Source organism: Cavia porcellus, unplaced genomic scaffold, assembly GCF_034190915.1.
Source record: "Cavia porcellus strain 051 isolate PalLab524CR breed Dunkin Hartley unplaced genomic scaffold, mCavPor4.1 scaffold_21, whole genome shotgun sequence".
NCBI lineage: Eukaryota > Metazoa > Chordata > Mammalia > Rodentia > Caviidae > Cavia > Cavia porcellus.
The window spans coordinates 47,696,352-47,709,912 of NW_026947504.1; the positions used below are offsets into that span (position 1 = coordinate 47,696,352).

At 40.2% G+C, this 13,561-nt stretch overlaps 1 protein-coding gene across 2 annotated transcripts in view; it reads right to left on the minus strand.

Moving 5' to 3' along the window:
- The window catches only part of Wdfy2 (WD repeat and FYVE domain containing 2), a 150,929-nt gene that overhangs the window by 107,005 nt on the left and 30,363 nt on the right, over positions 1-13,561 (minus strand). The window contains exon 1 of one of the 2 annotated variants that reach the window (XM_063232695.1): positions 1,464-4,108. The exons of the other annotated variant lie outside the window; for it this stretch is intronic. The gene's annotated coding sequence lies outside the window, so the exon portion shown is untranslated. Of the gene's footprint in view, positions 1-1,463; positions 4,109-13,561 lie in introns of those variants that run through there. 2 annotated transcript variants of the gene reach the window in all.

Sequence of the window (13,561 nt, forward strand, 5' to 3'; positions counted from 1 at the left end):
AACTTGTTCAATAAAACCACTGCCCTAGCTCATCACATCTGTACTTCCCTGCACAAGCTGAGCTCCTGCCCCAGCACTCTGTCCCCACCACTCCTATTCCCTCCTTTCATTTGCTTAGGGAATACTTCCTTCAAAGTTTACCCTATACGGCTACCCTTCTGCAATGTGCAAAACAATAACCTGGGCATCTTGTCAAAGTGAAGATTCTGGTCACAAATACTCACTCCTGTGTTTCTTCCAGAAGTTTCATGATTTTAAATTTCATTTAAATTTAAATTATATAAATTATATAATAATTTAAATTTAATTTAAATCTATAACCTGTTTTTCTATAATTTCTATAAATAGTATGAGGTAAAGACTGAAGTTCATTTTGTTGCATGTGGATATCCAGTAGTTTCAGCACCATTTTTTTTTTTTATCAGTACCAGGGATCGAACTCAGGACCACACACTGGCAAGGCAGGCGCTTATGCCGCTGAGCTAAATCCCCAGCCCCTCAGCACCATTTGTTAAAAAGACTATCCTTCCTCCACTGAGATGTCCTTGTTCTTTCTTCAACTATCAAATTGATCATATGTATGCGAGTCTCTTTCTGGACTCCATTCTGTTCTAGCTGCCTATCTGTGTAGGCCAGGCTATCCCTGTGTATGTATCGGATCAATGAGTTATGATCCAAACACAAAAAGTATTCTGTGCAAATGAGAGAGGGTAAGGAACTTAGCTGACCTCTCTGCTGTTTCCCTGTTTTATTTCCTCTGCTGTACTGTATCCTTTAACCCTTACTAGTCTAGAGTAAGTATACTTCCTTAAATTCTTATGAGTTCTTTCAATTAACTGGCCCAGGGGTAACTGCTGCAATGATTTTTCTTTACATGATTAAAAAGATTTTTCTTGCTACAGAGCCAAAGGACTAGCTTTTTTTTTTTTTTTAGGACGAGCTTTTTTTCTACCCTGCCTAAATGGGTCAAGGTCAGTTCCCTCTTGGCTTTCTCTGTTAGGATTGGCATGTCCTCAGTCACACAGGTTACGGCTGCCAGGTCTACTTTAATACTAACTAGTTAGCCATGGACAAACCACAATTATAAAGTGGGGAGAGTTTTTTAGTTTAAAATATGCTTACAAATCAGAGTATTTATACTAGTCAGTGTAAGTGTGCATTACACAGTGTAAGTGTGGATTACAAACACAGCTGAAACAACACTGACCTGAAAAGAGCAAAATCCAGCAAAAGCTGAAACGTCAAGACAGACTAAAATATATATGTAGACATTGTCTTAGTCTAAGAAGGGAGTTACACTCTGGTACCACCCCAGGCATGTCAACAGGGGAAAGTAAGTGGAGAGTGCTAGTATGCTTAGGGTAAAGCTACCACCTCTCCTGCGACAAAAACCTGAGATAATCAATTTAAAGGTGGAAAAGTTTACTTTGGCTCACAGTTTCAGAGCTTTCAGTCACACTCACTTGGTCTTGCTGTTTGGGGCCAGTGGTGGCACAGGACACCATAGTGACAATGTGTAATGGAGGAGGCCAAGGAGCAAAGAGACAGGAAGAGCAAGGGGCAAAGTCCCAGTGTCCTCACTTCCCTCCACAAGACTGGCCTGCCTCTTAAAGTTCCATCACCTTCCCAAAATGCCAGCAGCTGGCAATGAAGACTAACCATCAGGCCTTAGGGGTTACTTCCAAACCACAGCATGTCTGGGAAAGTTATATAACAGTGGCAGAGGAACAGGAACAATATATTGAGCATCTGTCACTGGAGACACACTGCGCTTAAAATCCTTAATGTTATTTAATCTTAACAGGAGTTCTAAGAGCTCAGCCTGTTGGGGATTCCATCTCAGCAAGGAGCAACTGTAACATGGCAACACTCCTCACCTGTGGGCCCCCACCCCTGGCCAGGGAGAGGAAGAACCAGGAGTTACTCCCAGGTATTCCAACACCAAGTCCAAAATCTTACAGCTTTAGTATCTCACCAGAAATGCTGGGCACTACAAGTGTTTCCGATTTTAGATTTTTTTGTGTGTATGTGTGGAGGAGGGGATTATGATACAGTAATGAGATATCTATATAATGAGGTATCTTAGGGATGAGGCCCAAGGCTAAAAATGAAATTTATTTATCTTTCATATATATCTTATGCACACAGCCCCAAAGCAATTATGTCAATGTTTTTAATGTGTGTGCACTGCAGCATTTTGGATTTCAGATTTTTGAATTACAGGTGCCCAACCTTGTATCACAAAACTATTTCTGAAGTTGTCTGAATGTTCAAGGGGAGAAATGAATCAGACCAGCAGAACAAAAGGTGAAAATAGACGAAGTCTGACAGAAAGCTCTTACTATTTAGAAAACAGAAGAAAAAGAGTCAAGGAAAATGGCTTACAGGCATTTGAGTACTTTGAACAGTACATTGATCAGATCTCGATTTGATCACTTTCAATTGATGCCTTGAGGTACAGCAGACCAAATTAAAAAACAAAACAAAATGAAATACCACTCTGTGAAATTTTCACAATTACGCAAAACTTCTATTCTCCACAGGCTGGCATGGGAAATGATGACCATTTCATAATTTATGGGTTAACTCTTCTGTTGCCATTTAAAAGATTTGGGCTTTCTTACCGGGGGATTGTACATACTGTCTTACTCTGTCCTTCAACTCTGAGCTTTGACAGTGTGGCCAAAACCCACTTAATCCAAACATAACACACCCTATTGGTTTGGTCTGTAACTAATTGTTTAAAAAAATTTCTCCTGCTCTAGTAATTTCTTGATATTGAATATATGTGGCAAAAATAAAAACTCTTTTCAGTCTTAAAAAAAGTGTTAACATGTATTGAAAACTTTAAAAATCTCATCTATCTCTTACTTCAATTCATGGTATTTAAAAACCAGGAATAGTTTCAGAAACTAAAAGAGAATAAAGACGGGGTCCTGTTCTTCAGAGCCCATAAAGCTGAATTTTCATTCACTATTTTCGCAAAAACACCAGGACATCCTGACACCATGCTTTAGTTCTTGGAACTCCTATAGCTGTTCAATAGTCTGTGCTTGGAAGTAAGGAAGAAAAGATCATAAGAGAAAAGGAGAATTTTTACAGTTTTTTGATCTTCACTTCTGAAAGCTAGAGTCAAAAAAAGTCTGCTGCAAAAATTTTAGAATGTAATAATATTAACATTAAGCTCTTAAACTAAGCCAGTTTTAATTACTTCTACAAATTATTTGCTTTAATCTTTACAATGGTCCTATAAATTGGCACTAGCACTGCACCCATCTTAGAGATGATAAATAGGTACAGAGAAGTTTGAGTCATTTATCTAACCTCTAGGAAGTAAAAAGGAACCAGAATTCACACCCAGGCTGCCTGTCTCCAAACCCCACACTAAGAGCAACTAGAGTGTATTTCCTACCGCCGAGAAACTTAAGATATTGCGGATTAAACAGAATGCACTAGTGAAACACAATTTAAGAGCCCAGATACAGACCCAGTTATACCTGGGGTAATCAAAAAATACAGTAAAAGTTTACATTTTAAAAGATTTATTGTCATAAAAGACATACTGTCACTGATCCCCCCCTCGCTTCAAGCACACATCCTCTTTATCGTTCTCACCCCTTTCCTAAGCAGTTCTGGAAGTTCTCTTTCATCAGTATCACTAGTCCTACTGTTACAGCTGCCTCGCTATTCCGAATCAGTTAAAATCATTAACCTTTCATGGTCATTTTGACTTTGGGGAAAGCCAGAAACTGCACAGCTTCAGATCCAGTGACTAAGGTAGATAAGGACACCTTGTAATCCATTTTTACAAGCCTGCCTTTCCACTGGATGGTACCTGGCAACAGCATTTTTGTGTTTTTCACAATTCTTCACAGAAAATGCTCAGAGGCGCCTTCCAGGACTGCTTCAGAAAGTGGCAAGAACAATGGGAAAAGCGCGTTGAAGCAGGGTGGTCTGTTCTGAGGGGACTAACGGCAATGTGTCTTTACAGTAATGTTAAAAATTTAAACATTTACTGTGTATTTTCATCACCCCCTTGTATAAAAACAAACAGCACAGGTGGGTCATAAAAAAAAAGTGCTGCCTTAATTATTATTTCCAAAAAGGGTTAACTTCATCTCACTCCACTTATTAAAATAAATTTTAAGTGTTTTAAAGAATTATACAAGTATCTGGGATGAAGAAGATGCACATGACCGACTTCCTTCCCTATCATTCTTGATAAAAATGACTCAACTAATTTGACAGGGAAAGTTTTTCTATCAAATGTTTACTGAACAAGACCTTCATCCATAAACCTGAACCCTTGAGAACAGTCAGCAGAAAGCGGGGCAGGAAAAGTATGGAAATTAGAAAGCCCATTCAGCAGCCAGCTCGCAGCACATCGACAAAAAAGTGCTGCTATTTTATCAATTATTAAGAGACACACATCCTATCAAGTGCTTGGGCCATTATCAAATTTCAATATTATGAAAAAACATGGTTCAGAAGCTGAACAAGATGACAGTGTTACACAGCTAATAAATAGCTGAGCCAGGATTGGAATCCAAACTGAAATTCTGAATCACTACTCTATCCCAAGGGGGCCAAGTCCATCAAGATGCTCTCTTTGGAGGCTATGGAGAATCCCTGCACAGGAGCAGGGGATAGGGGCTGGACCAGAACTAGAGGCCCAGCTGTGCTACGCTTGTGCTCTGGTGCTGAGCCAGGAAGGGACACTACTCCAGCAGGCCTCAAGGGGTCAAAGCAGATACAAAAGGGACACTCTTTCAGAACAAAAGCATACCCTGCCTTGCAGCTGTCTCCTACCCCCATACCCATAGCTCCATTACTATCCCACACAAACTATTAGAAGTCTAAGCTGCCAACAAAAAGTATAATGAATCCAACCCTGCTCCATATTCATCTGAAAAAGAACAGAACCTATATAGTTTCTGACAAAACCTATTTTAGTTACCAATACTGAATCAAAAAGACAGCACTTTGCAGATGAGTAAACTGAGAAGCAGCAAACCAGGTGAAAAGGCTCAGTGTTTTAAAAGAATTGGTAGCTGAGGATATAGCTCAGTGGCATAAGCGCCTACCTGGCAAGTGTAAGGTCCTGAGTTTGATTCCCACAACCAAAAGAGAAAGAAAGAGAGAAAATTAGCAAATTCTGGATAATAATGATAAGTTCAAACAGTAAGACAAGTTCATAATTTTTAAAATGTAATTTTCAGTAGTATTCCAAAGGGCATTGCATCACTGACACAAAAGTGACTATGAAGCCAGGCAAGGTGGTAAACACTGCAATTCCAGCACTTGAGGAGGCTGAGGCAGGAGCATTCCATGTTCCAGCCCAGCCTGGACAACTCAGCAAGACCTATCTCAAAAGAAAGAGGGGGAAGCACTGGGGATGGAGCTCAGTGCAAAAGTCCAGGATTCAATCCCCAGTACCACAAACAAACAAACACATAAACAAATCAGTTGGGGTGAAGAAAGCTCAGGGGTAGAATGCTTGCCTAGAATGCCTGAAGGCATGGGTTCAACCCCCAGTACCAATAAATAAATAAATAAATAAATAAATAAATAAAATAAGGGAGAAAAAGATAGAAACAACATGGAACAGAAGGAACAGAAAAACAGTAAGTAGTTGGGCACGGTGGTACATGCTTGCGATTCTAGCACTCAGAAGGCTGAGGCAGGAGGATCATAAGAGTTCAAGGCCAGCCTGGGTTTCACAATGAGTTCAGAACACTCTCAACTATACAGGGAGACTATGTCTCAAAAAATACAATAAATTATTTTATATACATTTATTTAAATAAAGAATTAAATAAAGATATTTAAATAAAGAAAAATAATACGTAGGATTAATAAGTAACTAATGGAAACTGAACCTAGAGGTGAGTTTTTCAGACTACTCAAGAGTTCTTCAAATTGTTGACTCAGAGGTTTTTAGAATTCATCATAAAAGAGCCATGTGTCCTATGCCAATTACTAAATGACAAAGATAAAGGTTCAACAGACATTTTATCCTCCACTAAGATTAAGAAAAACAAAAAGGAATGTGAAAGAGCCATCACCTTTCTCATCTACCACACTAAGTGCTAAAAGGAGATGGAGCAGTATTTCTAGGATGCTGGAAGAAAAAGACTGACCGAGGAATTCTAAATTCAGTTAAGTGATCAATACTCTTAATTATCATTATTAAATAGCAGAAGAAATATATTAATAGACATTAAAGGACTAAAAAAATATACTTTCTGCTTATCCTACATGGAAACTATTTTAAGAAAAAAAGGATACCCAATGAAGCGAAAAAAATTAGAACAAAGAACTCAAGAAAATAACAGGAAAAGACATTCAAAAGTATAAAACAAATAGTACTGAGCACAGGAAAATTAAGAAAGTTACAGTGATCTAAGTAATCATAAAGCAAATATTAATAGAGAGTCAGAAACGATATTTAAGGAGCACACTGCAAAAAAACTAATATGAACAAATACTTCTCATTTCAACAAAACGTCCGAGATAAGGGCAAAGGAAGGAAGAGAAGGTACTGAAGGGGAACTCCACTACTTCTGTTAAAATGATAAACACGTTCAAAGAGAACGGAATTTTAACTCTCATACCATAAAAAAATTGTTTTTCTTCTTGAATAAAAGGAAAACTTATAAATAAAACAAATCTCTGGAAAAGGTAAACAACAAGAAAATATAGTAATCAGAAACCCTAATAAAAGATCAAGGGTGAGCCCTAACAATGAGCACTACTGGGTTGCTAGGGTTCCGTACATTGTGTCCGCTTGAACAGTGTAGAAGTTTAACAGAGACTCAGCAGGAGGCCAGGGTTCTAACTTTGCAAATATCCTCATCCTGTGCAAAGGAGGGCAAAGAGATTTTGTCAGTGTTACACCCCACCTGGAGTGGGGTTGGTGGCCTGTATACAATATAAGCCCTAAGCCCAGAGAAGGGGCCTTTTTTTCCCCTTTTGTTCTGGCTGCTGCCTTTAAGTGTTGCCCCAGTGCCATGCCACCTTGCCCTGGAGCCAGTTGGTTGTAGACTGAGTCCTCCAAAAACTGTAAGCTAAATAAATCTTTCCTTGCTTCAGTTTGTCTCAGCAGCAAGAAAAAAGTAAGCAAGACAGAATTTGGTACCAGAGGAATATGGTTGTTGCTGTGACTGTACCTGATCATGTGGTTCACGAGCCTTTGTGGGGAGAGTTTGGAAAGATGTGGAGATGTCGCCTGAATGCACAGAGCTGGAACAGCTTCGGCTGTTCTGTAGGGGAAGATTCTGGTCAGAGCTCAGGAGACCATAAGGCTGATAGAAAGCAGCCAGTAAAGCCCAGGCTCAGGTTTCTGCTGGGAAGGAGGACTGTATTGGTTGTTGGACTCCACACACCTTGTGTGTTATGGCTTAGCTGAAAGTTTGTCTGTATTTTGCTTGTGTCCAGAGACTGCCTGAGATGGAGATTAAGGGCAGTGATCTGATTAATCTGGCAGATGAAATTTCAAGGCAGCTGAATGCTGAGGCTACTGTTGGGGAGTTTTAAACCAGATTTATGTTGTGAATCAAGAGCAAAGAGCCCAGCAGGGTGATTTAAAATGTGAGTTTGACTAGAAAGGAAGCTCTAAAAAAGGCCTTAGCATTATCTATGTGGTGCTGGTTTTAGGTACATACAGAATGCAAGGGTTCTGAGATTAAAAAGGCTTCCAACCTCAATTTCAGAAGGCTTGGGAGGCCAGGTAGTGTGCCCGAGAGGGCAGTGTGTGAAGCTATGAGCGTGAAGCTAAAGTTGCAGTGGAGACCGCAGAAGTTTGGAAAAGCCAAGAATATGTATCATTTAAGGAAACCTGCAATGAGGGAGCAAAGCCAGCCTGAGACAGAAGCAGTGGGATCAGTAACTACCAGAAATGCCGTAGAGGTGGAGGCACACAATTTGCCAATTTGGAGCGCACCATTTGCCATATCTTGCCTCAAACAGTGCACATGGAACTGCAGGACTTAATGTCTGCCCTGCTGGATTTTGGGCTTGCTTTTGTCCCAATCCTTTGTACTCTCCTATTTGTATCTTTTGGAATGATAATGTTTATCTTGTGCCTTTGCTGTTGGAAGTGGTTAACTTTGTTTTTGAAAGAGTGATGGCCCAGACAGGACACTGTAGCCAGAACCAAGGAGCTCCTATCTCCCCCACCCTTAGGAATTTATCTATGGCGCCAAACAAAGACCAATGGGCTACCTGTGCATCCCTAATGCCCCCTTAGGTTCCACCCCAAATCGAGGATACTTACCTGTCTCACTCCACGTGTTCCACGGAGAGATCACCAACCCGGTGTGGAGATGCCACGCCCCAGGGGGTTGGGGTGTCTCTCCCCGCATTCTCAAAATAAATGTCATTTATATTTCATTTATCTTTTCAGCCGTCACCGGTCCCCCACAATTCTGTCAGTTTTCACTTGTACAGGGGTATGCAGCTAAGAGTTTGCCTTCTATCTTGGAGAAGACTTTGGGACTTGAACTTCTCAGCAACGCTGAAACTTAGGGCTTTGGCAACTCTTGCAGATGGACTAAATGCTTTTTGCATAAAGGGATGTGCATAAATCTTTGGGGGGGGGTCCAAGGACAAAATGTTATACTTATAATATAATGTTGATAGACAATGCTGTTTCTTAAGGATTGCTAAATTGCTAAATGTTAAGAATAAGGGGCTGGGGATTTAGCTCAGCGGCATAAGCACCTGCCTTGCAAGCAGGCGGTCATGAGTTCGATCCCCGGTACCGATTAAAAAAAAAAATTGAGAAAAAAAAAGAATAAACATTCTTTGTATCTGGAGGCTGATTTAAAGAAATATGTCTGCTTGCCAAGTTGACAAGGAAGTGGACTGTTATGGTTAATACACTGTGTCAACTTGAGCAGCTTAGAAGTTTAACTGAGAGACTCAGCAGGGAGCCAGGGTTCCTTCTTTGTAAATATTCTCATCCTATGTAAAGGAGGACAAGGAGATTTTGTCAGTGCTATACCTACCTGGGGCTAAGGTGACCCGAGTACAGTATAAGGCAGGAGAAGAGGCTTGTTTTGCTCCCTTTTGCTCTGGTTGTCCTTTTGCTCTGGCGGCTGCCTTGAAGTGTTGCCCCACCCTGCCTTGGAGCCAGCTGATTATGGACTGAAACCTCCACAACAGTGAGCTAAGTAAACTTTTCCTTACTTCATTTTGAATATCAGGTGTTTTGTCCCAGCAACGAGAAAAACGTAACTAAGACATGGTTAAATATTCCCAGATAACAGACATGGTATAAACTGGGTGGAAAAGCAAATGCTACCATGTTTCTCGGTGATCACAGGAGGTACTCTCACCAGAAGTACCAGACATACAGGAGCTGTACAAAAAGTATACACAGCACAAAAAAACAAACAACATTCCAGGCCCTGTGAAAAACTGAACATTTTTTTTTATAAAGGAAAAAAGAAAATTCTACCAGATAAACACATTCATAATGGGGCTACAATTTGTGTCTCGCTACCAGGCAGCTCTGATTTGAAACATTGGTGGTATGTGCTTGAGTGTCTCACTAGGAGCTATAAGACAATTCTCGCTATATTGGGTAGCATAAGCCACCCAACAGGACAGTCATGTATGTACCACCAGTGGTTCAAGCCACTAGGAACACACTGTTAAAGTACAAAAAAAAAAAAAAAAAAAAAGAAGAGAAGAAAAAGAAAAGAGAAAAGAAAAAAATTAAAAGTCCCACAATGAGCTGGCAAGAAAAGAAAGGAAATCCTTGGAAAACAAAAACAAGAAAGGGTATCATCTTGGACCCAGAAACTCTAGTTGGAACTGGTATTCTCCATTCACATGCTACAAAACAAGTTACACAAGGGCACAATAAATTCAAGGTAGTTTGTTTTGTTTTGTTTTGTTTTTTTTTTTTTTAGTTTAGCGTGTTATTTGACTACATATTCCCTAATAATATTCCATTAAAGTTATTTTTTTTTTTTGTACCGGGGATCGAATTCATGACCCAGTACTTGTCAGGCAGGCACTTATGCCACTGAGCTAAATCTCCGGCAATTAAAGCAATTTTTTAAAAAGATCTGGTAGTTCCAGGTTGATTAAGAAATAATATCTTTTAGGATTCAAGCTCTATATTTCAACTCCTTTATACTCAATGTATGAGGAACATATTAAGGAAATACAAGGTTTTAAAGATTGCATATATAACATGATCTTAACTATATTAACTATATCAAAGAAAAAAGAATCATAGGCATTTTCTTATTCTTCCTTCTTAAATTGTTTCCATACCTTCCATATTTTTCATAAGAATGTAACATGTGTACAAATTTAAAAATATGTGTAAGATTGGAACGCTGGCACATGCTTGTAATCCTCAGCATTCTGGACGGCTGAGGCAGGAGGATTGCAGGAGGATTTCATGCCCAGCCTGGGCTACTTAGTGAGATCGTAAAAACAAAAGGCCAGGGATAGAACTCGGTGTAAAACACAAAGGTTCTGTCCTCAGTACTGCAAAAACAACAAAACAAAATATGTATATCAAAATCTAAAAGAGAAATGTTATTGCAGAAGAAAGGGTTCAATAGTCCATTGGCCCTAAGGCCACAGGCACTTTACCCTTGTTTTCCAGTTAGATTCTTCCCCTCACGAGGTTTCCTAATTCCCCACCACACACACAGCTGATGACAACCCTCTGTGTAGTGTTCATGTAGTACAAACTGAACAGTTCACAGAGCACCTCATATGCCTTTATTACTGGGCTACAATACTTATAGATAACTAAAGAAAATAAAAATAATAAGACAGTTTTGCAGTGAGGAACTTGGAATTTTAATCATCCCAAAACTGCATTAAATTGAAAAATATAAATACAGCTGGCCCTAACGCCATCCTCTTTTCATGCACCATACTTCAGAAAGATAAAAGAAAACAAAGGAAGTGCATCTATTTCCAAGGGGTTCAGATTCCTTTAGATATTTCAGTAACAGCGGTAACCACCTGTGCTCCTAAGCCTACTGCAGACCAAATGAACATTTAGTGGCCACAGCAGGCTAGGAGAAGCCTACACTGTCCATTTGGTGTGCCTCGGTGACATCCTTCCTTCCTTCTGTTACCATCCCCCAGATTAGAGCAGCTTGTATGACTTCCCACGTGCAGAGAAGCACTTACTGGTTTCATAGACATCTTCCAAGACTGTCTTCTGAATCGCTTAAAAGTAAAATGAGTCTCAAGCTGAGGAACATCGAAGAAATAATTGATTCAACATCCTCATTTCTGACACAAGGAAACTGTCAAGTGTAAAAGATGTATTGCAGCTATAAGCAAAAAGAAATGTACTGTGGAGCACACAAAGGAGTTTTCACAAGGTCTAAATCCTGTAAGAATGTATCCTGCTGCTCAATCTTAGAATTATGATCCTATTTTTAAAATGCTACTCAATCAGTTTCTAAGGCCCTTCTTGGTTATTACAAATCCTTCAGTAAGAAAATACCACTGGGTTGAACACAATGAGCAAGGTTGAGGGGTGTGGCTCAGTAGGCGAGGGCTTGCCTAGCACATGTGAGGCCCTGGGCCCCACTCACAGCCCTGGAGACAAAGGAAGGAAAATGAAAAATTAAACACAATTTGCAGAGTAAAGCAGCTAATTAGCATCTGTGATATCAACTAGTCTTCCCTTCTCCTCCCATAAGAAATAGAAACCAATTTTTACCTTTTCGTGGTGTAGATGTTTTTAGTGACTGGGAGGGGACATGCAAGGCAGGAATTTGTAAACACCAAATTATAAACAAGATTCACTCAAAATTTTTGTTAGATCTGTTTCACTTTATTTCAAGCTTTGTTGTGTAGACCACATAATTTATTAAATGTCATATGCTCTCTATACAAAATTAAACAAATTAATCCATGATGCTAACTGTCCAAGAAAAGTAATGGTTTGAGCTCCACTGCTGGAGAAAAGAGAGAGCTCTCCCCTGAGCGGAGCCTTGGGGAAGACACTTCCATACTCCTGTGTGTGCTGCCCCACCTCCGGTAAGGATTAGAAACCCTCTTTTGGAGACTTTTTACAGACAGGGGCAGCTGTCTCCTGGAAGGCTGAGCTGCTCAAGGCTCACAGAAAACAGAAAGAGAAGAGAAATTTGAATCGGACCAGGTTCACTCCCATACCCGCCTTCTTTCTGCTGTTGCACACGTGCCACAAGTACTTACAGACCCTGGAAGAAGATTCAGTCTTACTGATGAATCACTTGCGTTCTAAAGACCAACCTGGACTTCATTCTCTCATTTAACAGTTCCAGGTGCCAAGTGTAACTCTATAATACGCTTTCCCTTTCAGCTTCTGTCCTCCCCTAGAGTCTCACGGGGAGCCACTGATGTGGCAGAGGCCACACTTAGCTGCTAGGGTGCTCTGGGCCACCCAACTATGGACAAGGGGTTCACTAAAAGTCTTTATTTGGATTATTTACCAACACATAAACAATAACAGGCATGGCACACCAACTAGGCAAAAGTAACTCACTGGAGTTTTAAATACTAAGCAGTACATCAGATGAAAATTCCCCATTGCCATCCGTTTCTTGCTGGAAGCCCATCCCTGCCTGGTCAGCATCTACCTTCAACAAGGCTGGCAGCCCGCTCGCTGGCTCATCTTGGCTGAATGCCACGGGATTTTAGTTGGCCTCAGTAATATTTTTGCTTAGCTCTCAAGTCCAGGGAGACTTTATCTATAGACGACTGCCATTTTTGTACTGAACTTCTAAAAATCTCTGTATTGACAAATACTTGGTGCTTATAAGGATACCAAGCTTTAGTGGTAGTTACCTCACAGTGAGTAGAACAATTTTGCTTTGTATATTATAAATATTCTTTGTATATTATAAATATTCTTTTTAACAAAAGAATATTACTTTTACGACAGAAATAGACCTTTTCCTTTTATTAAGTAACTGGGGATAAAATATGGCCACATTCCTTTCAACTTTAAAAGAAAGCAAATTAAAATTCAAGGAACTTGAGTTTTGTACCCCAAACATTCCCATACCCAGGTGCTGTGCATATGCACATCTGGAACTTTTTTTAGGTGCTGGGATCAAACCCAAGCCCTCACCCATGCTGGCAAGTACAGTAACACTGAGCCACATGCTCAGGCCAACACGCACTCCTAGCTGAGAAGGAAACTTCATACCAACACTAGGAATGTGTATGGCTTCATCGAGATACCTTTATACAGAAGTGCTTTTCCTGCACTTTCTCACACTCATACTTCTAACACCACAAACAATCATTTCTCACATACACACCAGCTGGGTTGGGTCTCTCGCACACAGTCGAATTCTGACTCTTGTTACATGCAGCACCAGATCCTAAAGGTTAAGGGCTCCGTCTCACAAGACTGCCCCTCTCTCCGTCAGATTCCAATCCCAAGACTCCGGTTATAATCTGAGCTTCTGAGCCAGCAGCTATCAATCAGGGTTCCCACAATCCCTCTTCAGGTTCAGTTAGTTTACTGGCGTATTTCACAGAACTCAGGGAAATGCTTTGCTTTTATGCATTCTAGCAGAAAGAA